General features: G+C 32.2%; 1 protein-coding gene across 3 annotated transcripts in view; it reads right to left on the bottom strand.

Moving 5' to 3' along the window:
- The window catches only part of MMP16 (matrix metallopeptidase 16), a 489,795-nt gene that overhangs the window by 206,163 nt on the left and 256,430 nt on the right, over positions 1 to 27,202 (bottom strand). The window lies entirely within an intron of this gene.

Genomic DNA, 27,202 nt, shown 5'->3' with positions numbered 1-27,202 from the left:
TGCTTTGTATTTCTGAGATCTATAAATTCTCCTCAATTTAAGAGCCAGAGTGGACGATCACACCAGAGCTACACTTAAAGTATAATTGATTAAACTTTTACAAATACATTAAGATTTTAACAAACTAACCACTAATTGTACTGTAATTTTTTCCTAGGATGAATTTTAATTTTTTTCCTGCTTGACTCAATATATTTTACCCTTAAAATTCTTCTTTATGCAAATATGCCTAAACCTTAGGACAATATATCCCCAAGTAAGAATCATTTAAATTTTTTTTAAATTGTAGGATTACTACATATGTAGGCATTAGCCAGTGGAATGGAAAGCTCTAAAGGGCTTGTATGGGGGTGGTGGCAGAGCAGACCAATGGGATGATTTTCTACTACAACTAAATTAGTTGCCTTTTTTCATTTTGACATAATTTTTTTTTTCCTGCACCTTTTTGACCACTGACGTAGTATGTGACTACTGACTATATCAGCTTTTCTAACATCCTCTCTTTGCTTATTTTAAGACTCTTCTCCATTATTCTGGACTTCTTATGAAACCATCTCTGTCTTTTTAGTAGTATTTATGTTCTATTTGACTTATAAGTTTCATTCTAAGCTTTGCCCCAAATTTTAAAAAAAGTCTAAGTATAACCCCCCTTTTTGGTAATATTATACAGTTTTGACTTCATTTACTATTTGTACTATATTCATATTTATTTAAGGGTATCCATCTCTGATGTTTATTACCCATGTTGTTCTTCCTGAAAGAGTATGGAACAATGTATACAAAGAACACTACTTTTGGTCAGGAAGACAAGAGTTCAAATCTTGCCTCAGAAATATACTATCTGTGTGGCATTGAGTGCAATGTTTAAACTCTCTAGGTTTCATTTTTCTTTTCTTTGAAATGAGATGATATTTGATGATCTCCAAGTTCCCTTCAAATACTAAATACATGTGTTTGCAAGTTTCCAAATCACTTAACTTCCATGGATCCTAGTTTTCTCATCAATAAAACAATGGGCTAGATGTTTTCTACCATCCCTTCCAGCCCTAAATCTATGATGTTACAATTTCTCTGAAAATTTAAAGTAATGCACTGAATAATATTTTTATTTGACAGTCTAATTCATGTCTTCCTATTTACAAAAAAAAATCCTAAAAAAGACCAATTTATAGGATTTACCTTTTCTAAATATTGGTAAAGTTAAATTATAATTTTAATTTTTAATGTAAATTCATCTTGAAATCAAGGAAATAGTTATTTATATTCATATTATACTAATTGCAAAGGTGATTAATACCAGAAAACATGTTTGGTTTAACAGACATATACTATGATACCTAATCTGTTTACTACTAAGTGCACAATTTTTTTTCTTTAATTAATAAAACTTTAACTTAAAAGAGAAAAAAAACTTTATCTGTTTAAATTTTCTCTAAATGAATTTATCTTTAAAGTATAGTGTTGATAAATATTTCCATAGGCTAAAGCTCAGAGCTGTACTATGTAATCGTAAAGAATTATATATAAATGTAGAGACTGAAAGCAATCAAATTTTACAAAAATATTAATTTTGCTGTGTATACATTTAAAATAAGTTAAATAGAGGAAAATAATAATAATAGTGGCTAGCATTTATGGTTTGCAAAGAGCTATACAAATTAGATCCTTTGATCTTCACAATAAACTTAGGATGCACACTTTATAATTAATAATTATAATGTAATAAGACAGAAAAGGAAATTGAAGCAGGCAAAAGCTTAGTGATTTGCCAAGTCACATTATCATGAAGTGCCTGGGGTAGAATTTGAACTGATCTTCCTGATTCCATGACTATTGCTCTATATACTGTTCCATCTAGCTGCCCATAAAATAATCAAAAGTGGGAACAGCTCTCTTTTTAATAACCTAAGAGATATAAATATTTGAAAGATATTTGCTCTGAAAATGATATAATGAAATTAGAATAAGATTTCATTTTGAATGACTTCAAATAACAGGCTTTGAAAGTGTTAGGGACCTAAGAAATTATTGAGTCCAAACCACACATGAAAGGAGCCATGAGGTTACCCATTCTGTTTGAAGACTTACAATAAAGTGGAATCTACTACACTTCCTTTTTGAGTACTTTGTATTTGTTGTTAAGACATTTTAACACTGCATCTAAATTTTCCTCCTTGTAGATTCTACCTTTTGCTTAGTTTTTGCTCCTACTTTTTGCTTGGGGGTCCAAAAGAAACAAGAATAATGTCTTTTCCGCATGGTAACCTTTCCTATCCTTGAAAATATATTGTGGCTCTTGCACATCTTCTGTTTTCAAGATTAAACATATCAGTTCCTTCAACAGATGTGCATGTGATGTGGTCTCAAAGTGTTTCATTCTTTAGGTTGCCCTCTTCTTGATACTGTTCAACTCATCAATATCTTTCTTAAACATAGGTGTCCCTGAAAAATATAATGTTTCAGATATAGTATGGCAAGGAGAGAATATCATAAGATTTATCATCTCCCTATTATTCCTGGAAATTACATTTCTTTTAAAGTAAATCAGATTATTTTTTTTATTATCCAAAAGCCAATTCAGAACCTGTAATCCACTAAAAATCCATAATCTTTTTTCAGAGAAAAGCCTTACTAACCATGCCTTTCCTTCCTATGCCTACTAAGTTAATTTTTGAACATAAGTAGAAAACCACATTGTGCCATATCTAGTTTCATATTATTAGTCAATAGAATGTTGTAGGCTGTCAAGATATTTTTTGATCCTGACTTTGCCATTCATTCTAGTAACTATTTTCTCCAAGACATGCATCATCTTTCAAATTGATATAACCCATGAGTTATGTCTTTATTTAATATACTGACAAAATAGTAGAGTATTGCATCCAACATATTCCTAGGAGAAGACAAATTGCAATCAAGCCTTTAAAAATGAAATCACTAACACCTTAATCCAACCATTCAACCAGTTCTAAATTCATCTGACTGCATTATGATTTAGTCAAAATTGGTTCATCTTTTCCACAAGAATAGCAAAAAATGTCAATTTCCTAAAATGAAAATAACCTCTAAAGGCAACATTACTCTTATCTAGATTAGTAAGGCATGGCCTCTTTTAAATAAAACTATTCTAACTCTTAGTAATCATTATTTCCTTTTCAAAGTATTCACTTCTCATCTCTAATTAGTTAATCTAGATTTTCTCAATTTTATCTTTAGGCTATTACTCTTATTAATCAAAATTAATGTGAATTGAATTTTTTTATTCTGCAAAATTTGATAATGATATTCGATTGAATGCATAATCTCCAGACAGACAATGAGTTTATTTTCTATAATCTCTTAAGGCATTTCTCAAGCAGTCAGAATATATTTCAATTTTCATGTTGGCAATTTGGAGTAATTTTAATACAATATATAAAAATTATAGTTGTTATGATCATTGTTTATAATCCTTTTAAGATAAAAATTATAATCCTTATAAGATCACTCTGCATAATTCCTATAAAATAATACAGACTCACAACTCTTTATTTATATATTAACTTACAAAGCAAGTCCATTACCAATATAGATGAGGGCTACCAAATTTCATAGGTAATTGTGTCATATCAGGTATTGTTTATTTACAACACAAATAAATCAAGATAGGACCAATTATGCTGCATTTCATTATGTGGTAACTGTTATTGCCCTTTCTTTTTTAATGATAAATTTTAAACAATTACAAAATGTTATTTTTAATATGGAAAACTATAAAAAGGAAACTACATTACAGTGGAATGCCTTTTAGTTTTATAAATGTTAGAATTTTAATTACCAATTCTATTGGAAAATAATAAACTTAAAAATGTTTTTTCACTTTTATATCATATTTTTTTTCAACAATTGGGAAAATCAAAAGTCACCACTGAGGAAGAAAAAAACAAATTGAATTAAAAAGGTAGAGATGAATATAAACTGTGACAAAAGGAAACTTTTTCTATCTAAGAGTGCTATAGAAAACAATCAGATTAATTAACAATTTGAAATAGACTGTATTAAAAAAGGGCTACCAAATTTTCATTCATATGCAAGACATTATTGTTAATGTTATATGAAGAAACTAAAGTCCTTGAAATATACTGCTTCTGCCTTAAATCAAGTGAATTCATGGTTATTAATTACTTTTAATAATATTCAGAAAACCATAATATTAGCTTGAAAACAGTGTTCTTCAAATGTCTGGATCATGGCATGACCCAATGTTTCTGTAGTCAATCAAAGAATGAAATAATTACTTACATCTGAGTTTGTTATAACTTGTTATAATCTAATTTGAGATATAAATATAATGTAATTACATATTCCTGTCTCTTAACATGCTTTCCTTCTGCACATTCCCTCCACTATGCAGGATACCATTCTTCTCACTTCTGATCCTACTGTCAGTCTTTTAAGAATAGTTATAGCTTATTGACTACTTTGACACTCAAACTCGTATATCTATTGACATAGTATGTCAATAGAAAATAATTTGTTGCTTCAAAAAAAGCTATTGTATGAAATCACCTTGTGACTGTAAGAAGCTTCTCCATGCAGATAAACTCCATGTGCTCAGTAGATAGTAGTCAGTAAGAAACCCATTCTCTGAATTTTCATTGAGAGTAAGAAAAAATAATTGATAGAACTGGCCAAGCATAATTAAATTGTGATTTATATAACAAATTTTATTATATTAGCTTTTTACCCAAACTCAACTTTTTTTCAAACTTTATGTGTAATACTATCATTTTTTCCAATTAAAAAATAAAACAATTTTTTTCTGATTATTTTGTCAAAGGTTTTCTTTCCATTGACATTCTGGAAGTCATGGTGAATATTAATTTATATTAATTTTAGTGTCATTTTTTCACTTTGTCTTCATCTCATAGAGCCAATCAATTACTCAATACTATTTATCAGGCCTTATCATGAAACTAGGGATACAGATAAAAAGAATTAAATAATGGAGCCAAGATGGCAGAGTGAAGCCAGGAAGGTTCATGGGCTCTGCCAGTTTCCCTGGAAAAGCACATGAAACCAAGCCTCTGCACAGTGTGATAGAATGAAAGCCACTTTCCAGCTTAAGATACACTGAAAAACTTCAATAAAGGTCAGTCTCATTGGATTGAAAAGGGTTTTCAGTCCAGCTCAGATAGTTTGGGAAAGTCAGTTGGAGGGTCTTAATTGAAGCAGATCAACAATTGGTCAGTAGCAAAGCAGATCAGTGGGGAGGCCTCTAGTTCTACGTCAGAAGGCAATTTCTGGGAAACCAGGCTTTTTCTGAACAGAGCACACAAAGCTACCCTCTGCAAACACAAGAGGACCCTGAGCTCATAGTCAAGACAAAGGCTCCTATTTCCTTTTACTTCAGGAACAGACTTTCACCATGTAAGTTTTTTTTTAAAAAAAGAAATACAAAAGAAAAGAAAATGAGTAAGAAACAGATTAAAAACCTTGACCACAGAAAACTATTATGGTGACAGGGAAGACCAAAGCACCAACTCAGATGAAAACAAAATGTCCACAGAAGAAATCCCAAGAGTGATATGAATTGATCTCAAGCCCAAAGAAGATTCATGGAAGTGCTTACAAAAGGTTTTACAAGGAAAATAAAGAGAAGCATAAGAAAAAATGAAAAAGAAATGAGAGGTTTGCAAGAGAGAATCAACATCTTGGAAAAAGAAGGTAATTCCTTAAAAATACAATTGGCCAAATGAAACATAGAGACAAAAACTAATTGATAAAGTATCATATCAAAAAAAAAAAAAAAAAAAAAAAAACTAGAATGGGGCAAATGGAAGCTAATAAGTCTATGAGACATCAAGAATCAATCAAACAGACTGCAAAAAAGGAAGAGTATGTGAAATTAGAAAAACAGTTGACTTGGAAAATAGACTCAAAAGAAACAATTTAAAAATTATCTACCTGAAGTCCATGACCATGTTTAAAAGAAAAACATTTGAAATAGAGAGATACATACAGAGTAAAAGTAAAAGGCTGGAGTAGAATTTATTTTACTTCAGCTGAAGCAAAAAGAGCAGATCAAGCAAAAGTAAAATATATCTTATTAAAAGAGATAAGGAGGGAAAGTACATCTTGACAAAGGTACCATAAACAGTGAAGTAGGAATGATACTAAATTCATATGCACCAAGTGGTAGAGTATCCGAATTCATAGAGAAGATATTACAACAGTTACTGAAAGAAAAAGACAGCAAAATTATATTAGTTGGAGCCCTCAACCTTCCTCTGTCATACTCAGACAAATCTAACAACAAAATAAACTTGAAAGAAACTAGGGATGTTAATAGAATCCTAAAAAAATCTAGACATGAAAGACCTAATAAGAAAAGTGAATAGGTACAGAAGGAAATATACCTTTTTCCTGGTAGTACATGGCACCCACACAAAAATTGCCCACTTATTAGGGCATAAAAATCTTACAACTAAATGCAGAAATAATAAAATCTTCCCTTTCAGACCACATTGCAATAAAATTGCATTTGATAAAGAGCCAGAGAAAGATACACTAAAAACATTTGGAAATTAAATAATCTAATTCTAAAGAATGAATGGATCAAACAACAAATCACAGAAGAAATCAATAATTTAATCCAAGAGAATGACAATAACAAGTCACCATACCAAAACCTGTGGGATACAGCAAAGCAATCCACAGGGGAAATTTCTATCCCTTAATAGCTACATAAATAATACAGAGAAAAAGGAAATCAATAAATTTGTCATGCACCTAAAAAGTTAGAAAAAGAACAAATTTGAAAACCCCAATTAAATAGGAAATTAAACATTCTGAAGCTCAAAGGAGAGATTAATAAAATTGACACTAAAAACAATTGAATTTATAAATAAAACTGTTTTATTAACAACAAAATAGATAAAGCATGGTTAATTTGATTAGAAAAATAAAGAAAAAATTACCAGCATCAAAAATGAAAAGCTTGAACATACCACCAATGAAAAAAGAAATTAAAACAATAATTAGGAGCTATTTTGCCCTACTCTATGCCAGAAAGTCTAACAATCTAATCTAAATGAATTAATATTTTACAAAACCATAAATTTCCCAGATTACTAAAAGAGAAAATAAATTACTTAAATAGTGTTACTTTAGAAAAATAAATTGACAAGTCATCAAAGAATTTCCCTAGAAAAAATTTCCAAGGCCAGATGTATTTACAAGTGAATTCTATAAAATATTTAAAGAACAATTAATTTGAATAGTATTCAGATTATTTGGCAAAATAGTTCAAGAAGGAGTCCTGGCAAATTTCTTCTAAGACAAAATAAGGTACTGAAACCTAAACTAGGAAGAGCCAAAACAGAGAAATAAAATTATAGATCAATCTCCATAATGAATGTAGATACAAAAAATTAAATAAAATATTAAAAATGAAATTTTTAAACAATTTATCATCAGGATAATTCACTATGAAAAAGTCGGATTTATACAAGGAACAGAGAACTAGGGTGAACATCAGGAAAACTATTGCCAAAATCAACCATATCAATAACAGCACTCTCCAAAGTCATATAAATGATCTCAAAAGTTGCAGAAAAAGCTTTTGATAAAATACAGCACTAGAGCACAAACGGATGAAGGGAGCTTTCTTTTTTTCTTTCTTTCTTTTTTATTTTTATTTTTATTTTTTTCCTTTTCTGAGGCTGGGGTTAAGTGACTTGCCCAGAGTCACACAGCTAGGAAGTGTTAAATGTCTGAGACCAGATTTGAACTTGGGTCCTTCTGATTCAGAGCTGGTGCTCTATCCACTGAGCCACCTAACTGTCCCCATGGATTTTTTTCTTTTTTTTTTTTTTTTGAGTTTTCTTTAAATAATAAGCAGTATCTATCTAAAACCAATAGAAATCATTATTTGTAATGTTTAGATGCTAGACGCATTGCCGCAAAGTCAAGAGTGAAACAAGGATGCCCATTATAACCACTATTATTCAATATTGTACTAGACATATCGGCTGCAATAAGAAAAGAAAATGAAATTACAGGAAATAAAATAGGGAATGAGTATATGAAACTACCACTATTTACATATAATATGATGACATATTTAGAGAATCCTAAATATATTCATTCAAAAATCTAATTAAAACAATAAATAGCTTTTGCAAAGTTGTAGGATCTAAAAGAAGCCCACACAAATCATCAGCATTTCTCTATATTATTGATAAAGCCCAGGAGCAAGAGATAGAAAGAGAAATTCCATTTAAAGTAATTGTAGAAAAAATAAAATATTAGTTGTATGGCTGCCAAGATAAAACACGTCTAATAAAATAAAGTTAGATTTATACAACTGGGAAAATATCAATTGCTCATGAACAAACTGAGGCAATACAAAAAAATTAATATTCTGCCTAAAATGGTTTACTTGTTCAGTGCCATGACAATCAAAGTGCTAAAAATTTATTTTAATACCTAGAAAAATAATAACAAAATCTATCTGGAAGAAAAAAAAAAAAGGTCAAGAATAATTAGTAAAAGTAAAAGTAATTAGTAAAATAAAATACAAAGGACAGGCTTAGCAATACCAGACTAAAACTATATTATAAAGCAGCAGTCATCAAAATAATTTATTACTGATTAAGAAATAGAGTGCTAGATCATTGGAAAAAGTTACAGACACATGACATACAATCAATGCATATAATTATCTAGTATTTGAGAAATCTCCAAACTCAATCTTCTGGGATAAAAGCTCACTATTTCACAAAAATTATTGGGAAAATTGCAAAATTCAGCATAGACCAATATTTCGCACCCCGTAATAAAACAAGGTCAAATTGGGGTCATGATTTAGGCATAAAGGATGGTAACATAAGTAAATTAGAAGAGTAATGGATAATTTATCTATCAAATCTTTGGATAAAGGAGGATTTTATGACCAAAGAAGTATTAGAGAATATTATAAAATGAAAAATGGACAGCTCTGATTATATTAAAATTAATAAGGATTTGCAAAAACAAAACCAACAGAAACATGATTTAAAAGAAGTACAGAGCTGGAAAAAATATAGCCAGTGTTTTCATAAAAGTCTCATTTATAAAATATATAAATAACTGTGTAAAATTTATAAAAATATGTCATTATATAAACTGATAAATGATAAATGCTCAAAAGATAAACCACTGTTAATGAGATAAATACAAATTAAAACAACTCTGAGGAACCACCTCACATCTCTCCGACTAGGTAAGATAATAGGAAAAGATAAATGTTGAAAGAATTGTGGGAAAACTGGGTCACTAACACATTGTTGGTGGAATTGTGAAATGATCCAACTATTCTTTAGGACAGTTTGGAACTACCCTCAAATGGCTATAAAACTGTGCATACTCTTTGACTCAGCAATGATGCTATTGAATCTGTTTCCCAAGGAAATCATAAAGGAAGGAATGACACACATCTGTGCAAAAATGCTTGTAGCAGCTCTTTTTGTGGTAGCAAAGAATTGAAAAATGAGTAGATGTTCATCAATTGGGGATAGCTGAAGAAGTTATATATTAAGGTAATGCAATATTATTGTTCTACAAAAAATAAGGAACAAGCTAATTTTAGAAAGGCTTTCATTTACTTGAACTGATGTTAAGTGAAACAAGCAGAACCAGGAATACACTCTATACAATAACAGCAAGAATGTAAAATGATCAGCCATGAAAGACTTGGTTCTATTCAGTGATTCAGTGATCCAAGAAAATCTCACCAACTTTGGCTAGAAAATGCCATCTACATCCAGAAAAAGAACTATGGAGATTAAATGTAAATCAACACATGCTATGTTCACTTCTTTTCTGTTTTTTTTTTTTTCTACAATGTTTTTTTTTCCTTTTGTTCTGATGTTTCTCTCACAACATGGTTCATAAAGCAATGTTTATTTTTAAAAGAAAATTAAATTAAAATGATACATAATGCTGAAATTTTTGAAAGATATTGATCAGTTTTACAGACTTTCTCATATTTTCCTTTTATTTTTTTCAGTTTATAAGTTATTATAATGTATGCTTTCTGAGGATTGGTAAAAGAGATAGAAGGAAATTTAGGCATTGTCTGGAATATATAGATATAGATATAGATATAAATCTATACACATACATACATATACATGCACACAAGCACACATACACACACATGCACATATATATATATAATTTTTAAAATAATATAGTTTTCAATAGTTTGCTATTATTTTGAGGAACTAACATAATGTATTTATCTAATCTTTTTAAAAATTCCATTCTTGTGTAAGTTTTAAAATGAAGATAGCATTACCATGGTAGTGCAGGAATATAACTTTTAAATAAGTATTTATATATATACAATCTTCAAAATAGTTTTATTTCACTCTTATAAGTATATGTCTTAAAAGTTTTGATAAGTATTCTAAATAATCTTATATGTTGAATGCTGCACTAAAGTTTCTCTCCTTAATACTTATTTACACTAAACATTTAAAAATAAACATCTCAATAATGAGGCACACAATATTTTTTGCAGTTCTGTTTAAGAATGAAATAACTTTCTGAAACACATTATTTTTGGAAAGACAACTAAACTGGGATAGAAAAACAGAAAAATTAAATTATAAATTAAATTTATGTCTTAAAATAAATTTGAAGCTCTTCTATTCCATTTTACAAATGAGAAATTTGTGAATTAATTTGTTTATCTAAGGTTGCATCCAAGAACTAAAACATAATTAATCTGTTGCACTATTTCCACAACAATTTTGTAAAATCTACATATTATGCAATGTTTTATCTTTTAAAAAGAGTATGAAAATTTAATTGAGGTCTATCCATTTATTATAATGAATGGTCTTATACTTTGAACTCGTTATTAATAATAATCTTAATAATATAATAATGCTTTAAGTTGGCAAACACTCTTCATGTATTATATCACTTGATCCTCATCTATATGAGATAGGCATAATTATTATTACTATTTTTATTATTATTCCAATTTTTACAAATGAAGGAACTGAACTTGAGAGATTAAGTAACTTCCCCAGTTACACAGAGTACGTGTCTGAGGCAGTATTCAAAGTTTTGCTGCAATCTTTTAAAAGAAAAAAAACTGTATAAAGTGATTAGTAATTAGTTATAAAACTTCAGAGGTAATGTCTCTGCATTTCTATAAATTCTTTTAAAATTATTATTTTTACAAGTGAATAATGATCATAGAATGGAGTTTGAATATTTGTTTAATAAAAATTTCATGGCCTTTTAGGCTAATGATCAGATATTTCCCAAAACACCTAGCATTTGAGAGAAGTTTAAAAAAATTGTTGCATCCATTTTAGGGATGTATTCCCTTACATCTTAGTCACAGAATCCCAAATTCTCATTTTGCTTTCTACCTTGTGGAGTTGATACAAATGTGGTGTTTTCCTTAAAGTCAATAGGATCTCCATGCTCAATCAGTTATATCACTGCAAAGCACAAGATGAAAACTGGACCTGGGAGAAAAGGCATGGAGAGACTTACATGAACTGATGCTGAGTGAAATGAGCAGGACCAGGAGATCATTATATACTTCAACAACAATACTATATGATGATCATAATCTGATGGACATGGCCATCTTCAACAATGAGATGAACCCAATTGGTTCCAATAGAGCTGTAATGAACTGAATCAGCTACACCCAGTGAAAGAACTCTGGGAGATGACTATGAACCACTACATAGAATTCCCAATACCCCTAAGTTTGCCTGCATTTTTGATTTCCTTCACAGGCTAATGGTACACTATTTCAAAGTCCAATTCTTTTTTGTACAGCAAAATAACTGTTTGAACATGTGTACATATAGTGTATTTAATTTATATTTTAACATATGTAACATGTATTGGTCAACCTGCCATCTGGGGGAGGAGGGTGAGGGGGAAGGAGGGGAAAAATTGGAACAAAAGGCTTGGCAATTGTCAGTGTTGTAAAATTACCCATGCATATATCTTGTAAATAAAAACTGATTAAAGAGAGAGAGAGAGAGAGAGAGAGAGAGAGAGAGAGAGAGAGAGAGAGAGAGAGAGAGAGAGAGAGAGAGAGAGAGAGAGAGAGAGAAGAGAGAGAGAGAGAGAGAGAGAGAGAGAGAGAAATGGGCCTGGGATTCTTATTTTATGAGGACATAATACTAGTTTTCAAACTATGTATCCTGCATGTATAGTACCTTTGTATTGAAACCAAAGTACTCTAAAAAGTAAATATTATGTAAAATGTTATGGAAGAATGCTTTTAATTCTTTTAAAGAAATAGTTTTAGAAAAAATTTAATATCAATTTAGACCTAGGTGCACCTTATATTTGGTTACATATGTCCTTATTTTAGAAATAAATTCTGTAAACAGGAAGAAATTAAAGTTAATATCTTTGGTACCTAAAATCAAATTTCAAGTATTAAATATAATGGGCAACCTGAAAACAAACATAAATAAAATGATATTTAATGTGATGAAAAAATCCATTAAGTTCTAATCATTGTTGCAATAGGAAAAACTATGCATGGGTCATCCAGATGGCAGGAGATATATACATCAAAAATGAAACAATCAAAGAGATCTGATATAAAGAAAAGTAGAACTTAATTATAAAGATTCATGACAAAGGTCAACCACACAATAAATATTTGTCAGGTATCTTGTACAGACACTATGTGAGAGACTAAAGTGGAAGTAAAGAAACCCTGAGCAATTTACAGTCATGTTGTATAGGGTATGTGCAAGATGGAACCTAACTTCCCTGACAAACACATACAGGCACATGCACACACACACACACACACACACACACACACGCACAAATAAATGAATCAACATTTCTTGATGGAAGTTCTTAATTGAATTGTATCAGTGATTCAAAGTAAAGCATTCTCCTTATTGAACAATTGGTAGTTCACATTTATATACTGGTTTAAGATTTACAAAAGCACTTTTATCATAAGCTCTTGTTGTTAGATAACACATATATAAATACAGGGTTAAAGATGTAGGAACAGAATCAAGGGAAGTAAATGATATGCTCATTGTCATATGACTAACATTGCATCTTCAGAGGATTAGATTTATAATTTCATTATTCTAGGGAACTCCAAAGAGAGGAAATTTATTGTACCAGTAGGTTTTGGAACCTTTTGTAACAACATTAAAGATTCATTAAGGGATGGAGTCCAAGATGATGAAGAAAAGCCAGGAAGTTGCCTGAAGTTGTTCCAAGTTTCCCTCAGAAACAATGATAAATCCACTTTCTAAAAGAATTCTGGAGTCACAACCTATAAAAAGAGAGAGGAAAAATTTTTCTAGCTTAAGATAATTTAGAATGACTTGAAGAAAGGTCAGTCTCATTTGGATAAAAGGATAGCAGAACCCAGTCCAGCCCAGCACAGAGTATGTCCTGGCAAAGCAGGGAGAGAATTTTAGCCACAGCACAAATCCACAACCAAGACACCTCAGGACTGATCAATAGGCCAGTGGCACAATAGGAAAGCTGTGAGTTCACCAGACTCATCTTAGAGGGAAATTGACGTAAAAGCTCACTGAATAAAATAATTCCTTAAAAATTAGAAGTGGGCAAGTGAAAGTTAATGACTGAGACATCAATAATAACTTAAAAATTCAAAAGAATGAAAAAAAAATGGAAGAAAATGTAAAATGCCTCATTGTAAAAATAACTACCTGGAAACAGTTCCCAGAGAAATGCATTAAAAATTATTGGACTACCTGAAAGCCATTATATTAAAAAAAAAAAAAAAAAAAGAGGCTATATATGATATTTCAAGAAAGTAGCAAGAAAAACTGTCCGACATCTTAGAATTAGAGGGTAAATAGTCATTATAAGAATCCACTAATCACCTCCTGAAAGTTCCAAAAATGAAAACTTCAAGAAATACTGTAGCCAAAAGAAAATAATTTAAACAGCCAGAAAGAAACAATTCAAATATCAAGAAGCCACAGTCAGGATTACACAGGATTTAGCTTAGAATAGGCTATTCCAGAAAGCACAGATTACAAGAATTAACTACCCAGCAAAATTGAGCATAATTTATTAAGAGAAAAGATGGGCATTCACTGAAAAAAAAAGATCTTTAAAACTTTCTTGATGAAAAGATTAGAGAAGATTACAGAAGAACAGAAAATTTGATCTTCAAATACAAGACTGAAGGGAAGCATAAAGGGTAAACAGAAAAAGAAAAAAAAATAGAAATTCTGAAAATCAAAGGAGAAATTAATATAAGTGAAAATAAGAAGAGTAGTGGATGAATAAATCAAACTAAGAGCTTATTTTATGGGGGAAACCACAAAATAGGTAAAATTTTAATTGGATTAGAAAAAAGATGAAAACCAAATTATAACAATAAAATGAAAATTAATTCACCACCAATGAAGGAAAAATTAAATCAATAATTACAAGCTATTTTACCTAAATGTATGCCAATAAATCAGATAATCTAAGTGAAATGGGAGAATATTTACAAAAATATAACTTTCCCAGTTTAACAGAATAGGAAATAAAAAGCTTAAATAATCACTTTTGAAAAAAAAAAAGTTGATTAAGCCTTAAATTAAATCAATATGAAACATCTGCAGGGCCAAAGGAATTTAAAAGTGGATTTTAACATTTAAAGAAAAATGAATTACAATACTATATAAAGTATTTGGGAAAATAGGTCAAAAAAGAGTCCTACCAAATTATTTGTATGACACAAATGTAGTGCTGAAACCCGCACCAGGAAGAGCCAAAACATTGAAAGAAAATTATAACCAATTTTACCAATAAATATAATGCAAAAATTTAAAATAAAACAATAACAAAGAGATTACCACAATTTATTAAAAGGATTGTACACTATTATGAGGTGGGATTTAAACCAGCAGTTTAGGGCTGGTTTAGTACTAGAAAAACTATCAATACAATAGATTATATTGTAATAACATGCACACAACCCAAAACTAGCTCTAGCTGTACAAAAAACCTGAAGCTTGGGAAATCAACTTCTCCATTCTGGGAGCAGAGCCCAACTTTAACATATGAAGTTAAATATCTTACTATATGAATTTATTATATTGACAGGGAAGATCAAAAAACAAACAGAAAAAATCAAAACTGCTATACCTACAGCATCAAAGAAACTTTTCAAGAGAGGTGTTATGAAAATCATATAAGAGGTAGAAAAAATTGGGAAAATAAATAAAAGTGATGAAAGAAAATCCTGAAAAAAAGAGTCAAAATTTTGATAAATAAGGAATACATAAAAAAGCTGAAAAAATAACATTAAAAACATAATGGGAAAAATGGCAAAAAAAGGTACAATAATCCAGTTAAGAGAAGAATGCTTTAAAAAGCAGAAGTAGTCACAAGGGGAAATATGTGAAAAGAGTAAAATTGAGCAAATTGGGGGGCGGTAGAGTACAAAAGCTCACTGAAGAAAATACTTTAAAATTCTAATCACCCAAGTAGAGAATGAAGAAATAAAAAAAGATGTGAAATATCATATTTTTAATTGACCTGCAAAATAAATCAAGTTAAGATGATTTAAGAATTATTGAACTACCTGAAAGCCATGTTGGAAAAAAAGAGGCTACACATGATCTTTCAAGAAATTATAAAGGGAAACTGCACTCAAATTCTAGAATCAAAAGGTAAAATAAAAACTGATAGAATCACAAAGTAAAAACTCTCAGGAGCCAAATTCCAGAACTATTAGGGGAAGAAGAAAATATTTCAAACTTCTAGAAATAAATAATTAAAATATCAATAAATGAAGTTTTGATTATACAATATTTAGCAGCTGATACAACAAAGGATTGGAGATTTTGGAATATACTATAGAAGGAATAAGATCTAGGATTTCAACCAACAATAACCTATATAATTTTCAGAGTGGATCCAAGATGGCAGAATAAAGTGAGGTAGCTACTTGAGCTCTCCAAATTTCATTTGAAAACCACCTGAAACTAAGCCTCTAAACAGTCTGATAGAATGAAACTACTTTCTAGCATAAGATAGACTAAAATTTTTAAAATTAATTTTATAATTATAACTTTTTTTTTTCACAGTAGATATGCATAGGTACTTTTTTTTTTTTTTTTTTTTACAACATTATCTCTTGCACTCCCTTCAATTCTGAATTTTCCCCTCCTTCCCTCCACCCCCTCCCCTAGATGGCAGGCATTCCCATATATATTAAATATATTATAATATATCTTAGATACAATATATGTGTTTGCAGAACCGAATTTTGTTGTTGTTGTTGTTGTTGCAAAGGAAGAATTGGATTCAGAAGGTAAAAATAACCTGATAAGAAAAACAAAAATGCAAACAGTTTACACTCATTTCCCAGTGTCCTTCTCTGGGTGCAGCTGATTCTGTCAATCATTGATCAATTGGATCTCAGTTAAATCTTCTCTTTGTTGAAGATATCCACTTCCATCAGAATACATCCTCATACAGTATTGTTGTTGAAGTGTATAATGATCTCCTGGTTCTGCTCATTTCATTCAGTATCAGTTGATGTAAGTCTCTCCAAGACTCTCTGTATTCATCCTGTTGGTCATTTCTTACAGAACAATAATATTCCATAACATTCATATACCACAATTTACCCAACCATTCTCCAATTGATGGACATCCATTCATTTTCCAATTTTCTAGCCACTACAAAAAGGGCTGCCATAGTCCCTTTCTTTGGGATATAAGCCCAGTAGTAGCACTACTAGATAAAAGAGTATGCACAGTTTGATAACTTTTTGGAAATAATTCCAGATTGTCCTCCAGAATGGTTGGATTCTTTCACAACTCCACCAACAATGCATAAGTGTTGCAGGTTTACCACATCCCCTCCAACATTCATCATTATCTTTTCCTTTAATCTTAACCAATCTGACAGGTGTGTAGTGGTATTTCAGAGTTGTTTTAATTTGCATTTTTCTGATCAATAGTGCTTTGGAACATTCTTTCATATGAGTAGAAATAGTTTTAATTTCATCATCTGAAAATTGTCTGTTCATATCCTTTGACCATTTATCAATTGGAGAATGGCTCGTTTTCTTATAAATTAGAGTCAATGCTCTGTATATTTTGGAGATGAGGCCTTTATCAGAACCTTTAACTGTAAAAAGGTTTTCCCAATTTGTTACTTCCCTTCTAATCTTGTTTGCATTAGATTTGTTTATAGAAAAGCTTTGTAATTTGATGTAATCAAAATTTTCTATTTTATGATCAATAATGATCTCTAGTTTTCCTTTGGTCACAAATTCCTTCTCCACAAGTCTGAGATGTAAACTATCCTATGTTCCTCTAATTTATTTATGATCTCCTTCTTTATGCCTAAATCATGGACCCATTTTGACATTATCTTAGTATGTGGTTAAATGTGGGTCCATGCCTAGTTTCTGCCATACTAATTTCCAGTTTTTCCAGCAGTTTTTGTCAAATAATGAATTCTTATCCCAGAAGTTGGGATCTTTGGGTTTTTCAAATACTAGATTGCTATATTTATTCACTATCTCGTCCTGTGAACCTAATCTATTCCACTGATCAAATAGTCTATTTCTTAACCAATACCAAATGGTTTTGGTGACTGCTGCTTTATAATATAGTTTAGATCATTGGATTTTTTTTTTCTTAATTCCCTTGAAATTCTTGACCTTTTGTTCTTCCTGAATTCTTTCTGAAATTTGTTGTTATTTTTTCTAGGTCATTAAAATAGTTTCTTGGGAGTCTGATTGGTATAGCACTAAATAAATAGATTAGTTTAAGGAGTATTATTATCTTTATTATATTCACTCAGCCTATCCAAGGCCACTTAATATTTTTCCAATTATTTAAATCACTTTATTTTTGTGGCAAGTGTTTTGCAATTTCGCTCATATAATTGCTAACTTTCCTTTGGTAGATAAATTCCCAAATATTTTATTCTATCGACAGTTATTTTGAATGGAATTTCTCTTCGTGTCTCTTGCTGTTGGATTTTGTTCGTAATGTATAAAAATGCTGAGGATTTATGTGGATTTATTTTGTATCTTGCAACTTTGCTAAAGTTATGAATTAATTCTAATAGCTTTTTAGCAGAGTCTTTGAGGTTCTCTAAGTATACCATCATGTCATCTGCAAAGAGTGATAGTTTGGTTTCTTCATTACCTACTCAAATTCCTTTAATCTCTTTCTCAATTCTTATTGCAGAGGCTAGCATTTTTAATCCAATATTGAATAGTAACGGTGATAGTGGGCAACCTTGTTTCACTCCTGATCTTATTGGGAAAAGTTCCAGTTTATTTCCATTACATATGATGTTTACTGACAGTTTTAAATATATGCTCCTGATTATTTTAAGGAATAGTCCATTTATTCCTATACACTTAAGTGTTAAGAGGAATGGATGTTGGATTTTGCAAAATACTTTTTCTGCATATATTGAGATGATCATATGTTTTTTTGTTAATTTGGTTATTGATATAGTTGATTATGGTAATAGTTTTCCTAATATTGAACCTTCTCTGCATTCCTGATATAAATCTCACTTGGTCATGTGTATTATTCTGGGGATGATTTTCTGTAGTCTTTTTGCTAATATTTTATTTAAGATTTTAGCATCAATATTCATTAGGGAGATTGGTCTATAATTTTCTTTCTCTGTTTTCAACCTGCCTGGTTTAGGTATCAGTACCATGTCTGTGTCATAAAAGGAATTTGGTAGGACTCCTTTAATCCCTACTTTTTCAAACAGTTTATATACCATTGGAGTTAACTGTTCTTTAAATGTTTGGTAGTATTCACATGTAAATCCATCTGGTCCTGGGAATTTTTTCTTAGGGAGTTGGTTAATAGCTTGTTCTATTTCTTGTTCTGAAATGGGACTATTTAGACTAGGGGTCCTCAAACTACAACCCACAGGTCCAATGTGGCCTGCTGATAACATTTATGTGGACCACCCGGAAGTGACCTTTAACCTAAACTTGCTTTAGCAACACACACTTCTGGCACTGATCTGAGGCAGGGGAGACAGAGTGTGAGGTGATACTGAGGTGAGGTGAGTTTCCAGGCCAGGATTTATGGTGTGGGGAAGGGAGAGAGATGCAGGAGACTGAGAAATGACGGCCCATGGCCTTGTAAAGTAACGGAAACCACCACAACAGACAGGCATGAGGAATATATAGTGCATGCTGTGCATGCCATGGCTGCTGCAGGGGGATATATGGGTTGTGTCTGGTGCACAGGTAAAGTAACAGTTAGTACTACAAATCCCAGCTTGACTCTATCATTGTCATTATGCTGTAAAACAATGTAACAGTTTCCTCTCTAGCACATGTTGCAGTACTGACTGCTATTGTTTGCCCAGAGTGAGGTTCTTGGTACCAGGCTGTGGCCCTGTATGCATAGTGAGCTCGTCTGGCTGTTGTGGTCATTAGTTTTATCATTGTATATATGTTCTGTAGTTTCATAAAGAGATGTAATATTGCTAACATATGTCATCACCTTATAATCACTGGGGGTCTGACCTTAGTGCCCCCCCACTTATCCTGAGTATGAGGGGGTACAGAGCTGGTGTATTGCTTCATCCCCCTCCATATTCTTAAGGTCCCCATACACTTGTGCAATTTCAAGTCACATGATGACCTCCCCTGGAAGCCCCAATGTATGATTTGTCACTGAAGCTCATTCTGCACATACAATATATCGCGCAATTATACACATCTATGCACAGTATTTCCTGTGATTATGATAAACTACGAGTGCAGCACATATGATCATGCAGCTCTGGATCATGAGAACTGACCCCAGGATTCAGAGGAAGCCAGGGCATTTGGGAGAGCCGCCTGAGCGGTGACTTGTGTGTAGTGAAGTTCTGAAGGGGAGAGAGAGTGTGAGAAACAGAGGCATCACAAGCTGAAGAGGCAGCTTGGAGGAAGTTGGGCATTGCAGTCTGTATGTCTCTGTGTGGGCAAAGTTATTCCTGGTATATTGTTTTTGTAGCACTGTATAAATATATATATGTGTGTGTGTGTGTGTGTGTGTGTGTGTGTGTGTGTGTGTGTATGTATGTATTTTAATAATAGCAATTTGGAAACCCTTAGAAATAATGATGTCAAGAAAAAGAAAAATTGACTTGGAGTGTAGGATATTCAAAGAATAGTGGACTTATGATTACTTTTTCATTCACTACAAGGAAAGAGCTGTACATCTGATATGCCAGAATATAGTGTCTGTGTTCAAAGAATATAATTTGCATTGACATTATGAAACTCAACATAAAGATAAATATGATTGTTTGGTTGGAGAAGTGAGAAAAGATAAAATATTAAAACTGAAAACTACATCGCCAACCCAGCAAAATATTTTTGTGAAGCAGAAGCAGCTAAATATTTCATCACAGTGAGCAAGTTTTCAAGTTGCCAAACTACTAGCAGGCACTGGAAGACCATTCATGGAGGGAGAATGTGTTAAAGAATGCCTTCTTTCTGTTGCCAAAGAGATGTGTCCAGAGAAGGCCGATTTATTTAGTACAGTGAGTCTTTCAGGACCTACAATTACATGGAGAATTGAAGAAATGGGAGACAATCTGCATCAGCATTTGCAAAACTCCACAAAAAAAAATCATATTTTTCCTTGGCACTAGACAAAAGCAATGATGTTTGTGATTCTGCTCAACTTCTAATATTTATTCGTGGGACACATGATTATTTTGAAGTCATAGAAGAGCTTTCTCCACTGCAAAGCATCAAAGGAACAACTACAAGAGAGGGTATCTATGAAAAGGTTTGCCAAACTATGAAAGGTTTGGAGCTGGACTGAGCTAAACTAGCCAGTGTGACAACTTATGCTGCCCCTAGCATGGTGGGATCTAAGAAAGGAGTAATTGTTTACATTAACTAAGAGATGGGCAAACATAACCATTCTCATCCATAAGCCATACACTGCCTCATCTACCAACAAGCACTGTGTAGTAAATCACTGAAGTGGGACTCTTATGAAAATTGTGGTACCTTGTGTTAACTTCATTAGAGCTAATGCAATAAATCACAGACAATTTCAGGAATTTCTGTCTGAGCTAAATGTTGAGTATGAAGATGTTCAATATCATAGAGAAGTCTGTTGGCTGAGTTGAGGAAGAGTTTTGAAACGTTTCTATGACTCACTTTCACAGATTACAACTTTTTTGCTTTCAAACCAGAGCTCAGTGATGCAGAATGCAAATGGCACCTTGCCTTTCTGATAGATGTAACAGAGCTATTCAACAATTTCAATATGCAACTTCAAGGAAAGAGGAAGCTCATCTGTGATATGCAATCACATGTCAAAGCATTTGAAGTAAAATTAGGCCTCCTCATCAAACAAGTGAAGGAGGAAAACTTATGCCATCCCCCCACAACTCAAAATCTGTTAGCAGAAAAACTGCTGATTGCATTCCCAAACAAAATATGTTTGGATTCATTAGAAAAAATTGCAAAAGGAGTTCCAATTTAAATTTAAAGAGCTTCATCTCCCATGAACAGGACATACAGCTTTTCCATAACCCATTTTCTATTGACATTGAAAATGTGGATACAATTTACCAAATGGAACTGGCTGAACAGCAGAATTGTGATTTTCTGAAAGATGCATTCAAGTCAAGCAGCCTTCTTCTATGCATCTCTCCCCTCTGAGACATATCCTTATCTCAGGAACCATGTACTCAAAATGGCAATCATCTTTGGCAGCACTTATGTCTGTGAACAGACTTTTTCTAGAATGAAATATTTGAAATCTCCAACCAGATCAAGACTAATGGATGCACACTTGCATCACTTGTTACTACTAGCAGTGACAAATATGAAACCAGACACTGACCATCTCATTAGCCAAAAAGCAGGCCCATAGTTCCCATTGAAATACTGGTAAGTTTGTTGACTTAACTTTACATCATTTTAAATATTGTATTTGTTCCCATTTTGTTTCTTCACTTCAAAATATGATATATGCAGCATGCATAGGAATTTGTTCATGGTTTTTGCTTTTACTATAGTCTAGCCCTCCTACAGTCTAAGGGACAGTGAACTGGCCCCCTATTTAAAAAGTTTGAGTACCACTGATTTAGACTATTAAGTTCTTCTGTTAATCTGGGCAAGATATATTTTTGAAGGTATTCTTCCATTTCATTTAAGTTATCAAATTTATTGGCATAAAGTTGGGCAAAGTAATTCCTAATTATTGGTCCAATTTCCTCTTGTTTAGTGGCAAGTTCTCCCTTGTCATTTTGAAGACTAACTATTGATTTTCCTCTTTCTTTTTTTTTTTTTAATTAGATTTACTAAGGGTTTGTTTATTTTGTTGGTTTTTTCATAGAACCAACTCTAAGTTTTATTAATTAGTTCAATATTTTTTTTTTACTTTCAATTTTATTAATCTCTCCTTTTATTTTTAGAATTTCAATTTTAGTGTTTGTCTAGGGGTTTTTAATTTGTTCCTTTTCTAACATTTTTAGGTGTAAGCCCAAATCAGTGACCTTCTCTTTCTCTATTTTATGCAAGTAGGCCTCTAGAGATATAAATTTTCCCCTTATTACTGCTTTGGCTGTATCCCACATATTTTTGTATACCATCTCATTATTGTCATTTTCTTGGGTGAAGTTATTAATTATGTCTATGATTTGCTGTTTCACCCAATCATTCTTTAGTTAGTTTCCAATTATTTTTTGGTCTATTTTCCCCTGGCTTTTTATTGAATGTAATTTTCATTGCATCGTGGTCTGAAAAGGATGCATTTACTATTTCTGCCTTATTGCATTTGATTTTGAGGTTTTTATGTCCTAATATATGGTCAATTTTTGTATAGCTTCCATTAACTGCTGAGAAGAAAGTGTACTCCTTTGTCCATTTAGTTTTCTCCAAAGATCTATCCTATCTATTTATTTATATCATATGTATTCTATTTACCTCTTTAACTTCTTTATTATTTATTTTGTGGTTTGATTTGTCTAATTCTGAGAGTGTAATTTTGAGATTTCCCACTATTATAGTTTTGCTGTCTATTTCTTCTTGCAGCTCTCTTAATTTCTCTTTTAAGAATTTAGATGCTGCACCACATGGTGCATATATATTTAATATTGATATTGCTTCATTATCTATGCTACCCTTTAGCAAGATATTAGTGCCCTTTCTTATCTGTTTAATTAGATCAATTTTTGCTTTTGCTTGATCTGAGATGAGGATGGCTACCCCTGCTTTTTTGGCTTCACCTGAAGCATAGTAGATTGTGCTCCAAACTTTTACCTTTATTCTATACATACATACACACACACACACACACACACACACACACACACACACACACACACATATATATCACCCTGTTTCAGGTATGTTTCCTGTAAATAACATATAGTAGGATTCTGGCTTTTAATTCAGTCTGCTAACTGCTTCCTCTTTATGGGGGAGTTTACCCCATTCACATTTATGGTTAAAATGACTAATTCTGTATTACTTGCCATCATGTTAACCCCTGCTTATGGTTTTCTCCTTTCCTTCCCCCTTACCCCCCTCCACAGTATTAAACTTGTGAGCACCACTTGCTTCTCACAGCCCTCCCTTTTTAGTATCACTCTCCCCACCTTAGAGTTTCTCCCCCTATCTTATCCCTTTTCCTCACAATTTCTGTATTCCCTTCTGCTTAGCTTACTTCCCTTTTCATTTTCCCCTCTCACTTTTCAATGAAGTAAAAGGAGTTTCACCATAAATCAAATATGTCTATATTCTAATGAGAATATGATACACGCTATGTTCATCTCCCTCCTTTCTTTCTCTCAGATATAATAGGTTACCTTTGCCTCTTCATGAGATGTAGTACCACCACTTTATACTTTTTTATGATATAATCTCCTTTCCACCTCTAGTTTCTAGAACAAATTATACCTCTGTTCTTTACATATCTTTATGGCAGAAATATAGTTCTCAAGATTTCTCTTTACCTTTTTAGAAATCTCTTGAGTTCGGTATTTGAAGATCAAACATTTTGTGTTGATCTGGTTTTTTCATCAAGAATAGATGGAATTCATTTATTTCCTTGAATATCCATCTTCTTCCCTGGAAAAGGATGCTCATTTTTGCTGGGTAAGTTATTTTTGGCTGCATACCAAGTTCCTTTGCCTTTCAGAATATCATATTCCACGCCCCTAGGTTTTTAATGTGGATGCTGCCATATCCTGAGTAATCCCTATTGTGGCTCCTCCATATTTGAATTGATTTTTTTCTAGCAGCTTGTAATATTTTTTCCTTTGTCTGATGGTTCTTGAAGTTGGCCACTATATATCTTGGCATGTTGATTTTAGGGTCCCTTTCAGTAGGTGCTCGATGAATTCTTTCAATGTCTATTTTACCCTCTGTTTCTAAAACATCTAGGCAGTTGTCTTTGATAATTTCCTGGAAAATAGTGTCCAGGTTCTGTTTTTAATCATATTTTTCAGGGAATCCAATTATTCTCAGATTGTGTTTCCTGGATCTATTTTCCAGGTGTATTGTCTTCCCAGGAAGATACTTGACATTTTTTTTTCCATTGTTTCATTTTTTTGGTTTTGCTTGACTACTTCTTGGTAAGTACTCGAATCATTCACTTCTATTTGCTTGATTCTGATTTTCAATGATGTATTTTCTTCACTCATTATTTAATATCTTTTTAGAATTGTCCAATTGAGTTTTTAAGTGAGTTGTTTTATTCTATGATTTTTTTTCCATTTTGTCAATCTTATTTTTAGAGAGCTGTTTTCTTTTTCCAACTCACTAATTCTGTTTTCCTTAGAGTTGTTTACCTTTTCCAATACACTAATTCTGCTTTTCAAGTATTTAATCTCTTTATCCACTCTGTCTTTAAATGAGTGTGATGACTTATCCAGACTCTCTTGCCAAGCTTCCCTTTCCTTTTCCCATTTCTCTTCTAGCTTTCTTGTAAGAGCCTTTTTTGATTTTTTTCTATGATTGTTTTTGTATTGGGGATTCCTCTGGAGACAGTCTGTTTTTAGTCTCTTCAGGGTTTAAAGTCCTCTCCTTATCCATTTAGAAACTATCTATGATTAGAATTCTTTTAAATTTTTTGCTCATTTTTTTCAGAGCAGAATCAAGGAAAACAAACTAATTAGAAAAACAAATGATCTGCTTTTGGAGAGGGGGTGGGGCTGAATGGTTTTACCGGGCTTCCTCTACATACTATGGGGGACAACAGCAAGGCACTAACAGGACAGCAATGGCTGCTCTGTGTCTGCACGCTGAGCCTCTGAGGTTCTAAGAACTTGCTGAGTCACTCTGGGTGGGGGTGGGGGTGGCCAGGTCTGGAGAGATGCTAGATTTTCAGGGTTTTATTCTTTACCTCCAGTGTTTACAGCTTCTCTGCTGATGCTGACTTGCTGCCAAGACAGAATATCCACACTGGGGTAAAGGTTGTTCCACAGAAATGGCAGACATCTCACCCCTCCCCCTTCTGGTCTGCACAGTGTGAGCTGACTTCAAACCTCCCCTGATTGCCCTCAGCTTGTACCAATCTGTTCGTCCCCAACCCCAAGCAAAAGCAGACCTTTTCTGGTGAATTTCAAGGATGTCTTCTGTTGATAATTACTTGTTTTTTTTTTTTTTTTTTTTCCTGGTCAAGCACTAATTCCGAGGCTTGACATGAAATAAATTCTGAGAGAAAACATGGAGCTTAAGCAGATGTGTGCCTCCTCTCTGCCTTCTTGGATGGACATCTAATAATCCACAGCTTTAGCAAAGTGGAAAGATACAAAATAAACCCACATAAATAATCAGCATTCTTATATGTCACTAACAAAATCCAAGAGTTAGAGTTACAAAGAGAAAGTCCATTTAAAGTAATTACCAAAAGTATAAAATATTTAGGAATCTATCTGCCAAGGGAAAATCAGGAACTATAGGAGCAAAACTACAAAACACTTTCCACACAAATTAATCTAACCAATTGGAAAAATATTAAGTGCTCTTGGATAGATTGAGCAAATATAATAAAGATGACAGTACTACATAAATTAATCCATTTATTTAGCACTATAGCAATCAGACTCCCAAAAAACTATTTTAAATGACCTAGAAAAAATAATAACAAAGTTCATATGGAAAAACAAAAAGTCAAGAATTTCAAGGGAATTAATGAAAAAAATCAAACAAAGGTGGCCTAGCTGTACCAGATCTAAAATTATATTATAAAGAAGCGGTCACCAAAACCTTTTGTTATTGGCTAAGAAATAGACTAGTTGATCAGGAGAATAGATTAGGTCCAAAAGACAAAATAATCAATAACTTTAATAATCTACTGTTTGACAAACCCAAAGACTCCAGCTTTTGGGATAAGAACTTAATGTTTGACAAAAATTGCTGGGAAAATTAGAAATTAATATTGCAGAAACTAGGCATTGACCCGCACTTAACACTGTACACCAAAATCAGGTCAAAATGGGTTCATGACCTAGGCATAAAGAATGAGATTATAAATAAATTAGAGGAACATAGGATAGTTTACCTCTCAGACCTGTGGAAGAGGAATGAATTCATGACCAAAGAAGAACTACAGATCATTATTGATCAAAAAATAGAAAACTTTGATTAAATCAAATTGAAAAGTTTTTATCCAAGTAAAACTAATGCAGATAAGATTAGAAGGGAAATCATAAATGGGAAAACATTTTTACAGTCAAAGATTCTGATAGAGGCCTAATTTGCAAACTATATAGATAATTGACTTTAATGTATAAGAAATCAAAGACATTCTCCAATTGATAAATGGTCAAAGGATATGAACAGACAATTTTCAGATGATGAAATTGAAACTATTTCTAGCCATATGAAAAAATGATCCAAGTCATTATTAATCAGAGCAATGCAAATTAAGACAACTCTGAGATACCACCACACACCTGTCAGATTAGCCAGAATGACAGGGAAAGATATGTGCAATGTTGGAGGAAATGTGGAAAAACAGGGACACTGATACATTATTGGTGCAAATGTTAATACATCCAACCATTCTGGAGAGCAATTTGGAAGTATATTCAAAAAGTTATCAAACTGTGCATACCCTTTAACCCAAAAGTGTTACTACTGGGCTTACATCCCAAAGAGATCTTAAAGAAGGGAAAGGGACCTGTATGTTTAAGAACGCTTTTGGCAGCCCTCTTTGTAGT

The sequence above is a fragment of the Sminthopsis crassicaudata genome, chromosome 1 (genome assembly GCF_048593235.1).
Source record: "Sminthopsis crassicaudata isolate SCR6 chromosome 1, ASM4859323v1, whole genome shotgun sequence".
Taxonomy (NCBI): domain Eukaryota; kingdom Metazoa; phylum Chordata; class Mammalia; order Dasyuromorphia; family Dasyuridae; genus Sminthopsis; species Sminthopsis crassicaudata.
Note: the sequence above shows the minus strand (reverse complement) of the source record. Positions and strands in the feature narration are given on the sequence as shown.